A 2,064-nucleotide genomic window follows, 5' to 3' on the forward strand; every position below is an offset into this window, starting at 1 on the left:
CTTAATAGGATTGATAAACCGACCACAACCCTGGAATCTTCTTCTCCTCTGAGTAAAATCCAAAAACACACGTTTGCATCCTTGATAAATTAGCGAATTACTTGTTCAACTTCTGCAAAAGTAGTTTAGTAGAAAAATAATTTTTTTGATTATCTTGGACAGTTAATTAATTTTAGTTAGCTTAAGTAACAATTAATCTAAGTCTCTGTGGGTTCGACATCCGACTTTCGAGTCACTTTATTACTTGACGGCCACTTATACTTGCGTGTAGTTGGGGAACCAATAAGTTTTTGACGCCGTTGTCAGGGACTTAGTTATTGATTATTTATTTAAGTTAAGCTTTTATTCGTTATTTGTTCAAGTTTTAATTTTCAGTTTGCTTTATTTGTGTTAACGCATGCTCTTCTCTTGGATGCGGAGGAGTAGAAGAGCAAACAACCTCCTTCCTCTTGATCCTGAAATAGAACGAACACTTCGCATGGTAAGGAGGGAAGTCGAAGCTAGAACTAGAACAGAAGAAGAGTTGGACATTTTAGTTCAACCTCAACCACTAGAGATGGCATGTAATGAAGAGCAATCAGAGATAGAGGCTGCAAGGCCTAATCTTGCTAGTATGACTTAGGCTATAGTGAAACCTGATATAATGAGTCATTTTAAGCTCAAACAGTACATAGTACAGCAAATTCAGTCCACAAGGAAGTATGTGGGTCTATATCATGAAGATCCGCAATGGCACATTCAAAACTTTTTGAAAATTACGGATACTTATAATTATCCGAATGTCACTACTAGAAATTCGGTAAAAACCGACCAAGGTCGACCGATCAACTTTGGTCGGTCAAAAAACCGAACAAAGTTGGTCGGTTTTTCAAAATATTCTATTTTTTAATTTTTTTTTACGAAACCAAAGTCGGTTTTCTTTGGCGCAAAAATACGGAAAACTTTTTTTGACTCCCGCGAAATTTATTTTTCAAGAAACTGACCAACTTTAGTTGGTTTTTCAATTAAGATAAGTAAAAATTAATATTAAAAAAACCGACCAAAGTTGGTCGGTTAATTCGGCCGGTCATTTTAAAAAACCGACCAACTTTGGTCGGTAATTTTATTTTTTAATAAAACCGACCAACTTTGGTCAGTTATATTCGGGCGAAAATACAATTAAAGAGTATAAATCAAATAAAAGACAGTCTTAAAATAAAATTCACCAATGGTCTAATGGTAGAATAGTATCCTGCCACAGTACAGACCCTGGTTTTTTTTTTGAATTTAATTGACCGACCAAAGTTGGTCGGTATATCTTTCCGACCCCTAAAATACAGTCCACATGTAAATGGTCGCATTTTGGACGGTTATTGGCCATTACCGACCAAAGTTGGTTGGGTTTTTTGGTCAGTTTTTACCGGATTTCTAGTAGCGTGTTTCCAAAGACTACGTCAGACTGACGTTGTTTCCCTTTTCACTGATGGGGGAAGCCAAAGAATGGTTGCAGAAGGAGCCCGCAAACTCGATCCACAATTGGGATGATCTAGCATGAAAATTCTTAATCAAGGTTTTTCCACTAAGAAGACAAAGTCGCTGAGGAGCCAGATTCTTGGATTTCAAAAATGAGATGGCGAGACTCTTCGTCAAGCTTGGGAAAGATACAAGAAGTTACTCAGACACTGCTCACATCATTGCCAAACTTATGAGGTGTTGGATCACACTTTAGTTGATGGGTTGGACGAGACATCAAAGATGAATCTTGACTTAGCATGTGGGGGTAGTTGCATGCCAAGATCGTATAGTGAAATCCATATCCTACAAAATAATTTCACTGCTAATGGTAATAATTGGCAAGGAGATGAGGAACCACGAAGAGCACTTAAACAGAAGGCAGCAGGTGTAATTGATGTTGATGATTTCTCATCCATGAGGGCAAATATAGCGAGATTAGCAAATCAGATGAATAAAATGACAATGCACCAAGCACAACAGATGCAATATGTGCAACAGATGTCTACTTGCTGCAAGTAATATCGTGAAGGTCACACAAGTGACATATGCCCCGTGAATCCTGAGTTCATC

The 2,064-nt window shown here is 37.6% G+C and overlaps 1 non-coding gene across 1 annotated transcript; it reads right to left on the bottom strand.

Moving 5' to 3' along the window:
* Nucleotides 1–1,572: 1,572 nt before the first annotated feature.
* LOC142178699 (small nucleolar RNA R71) lies at nucleotides 1,573–1,679 on the bottom strand. The gene has a single exon (XR_012706965.1). It is a non-coding gene; the product is annotated as a small nucleolar RNA R71 (small nucleolar RNA).
* Between the last annotated feature and the right edge of the window lie 385 nt (nucleotides 1,680–2,064).

The sequence above is a fragment of the Nicotiana tabacum genome, chromosome 24, assembly GCF_000715075.1.
Source record: "Nicotiana tabacum cultivar K326 chromosome 24, ASM71507v2, whole genome shotgun sequence".
NCBI lineage: Eukaryota > Viridiplantae > Streptophyta > Magnoliopsida > Solanales > Solanaceae > Nicotiana > Nicotiana tabacum.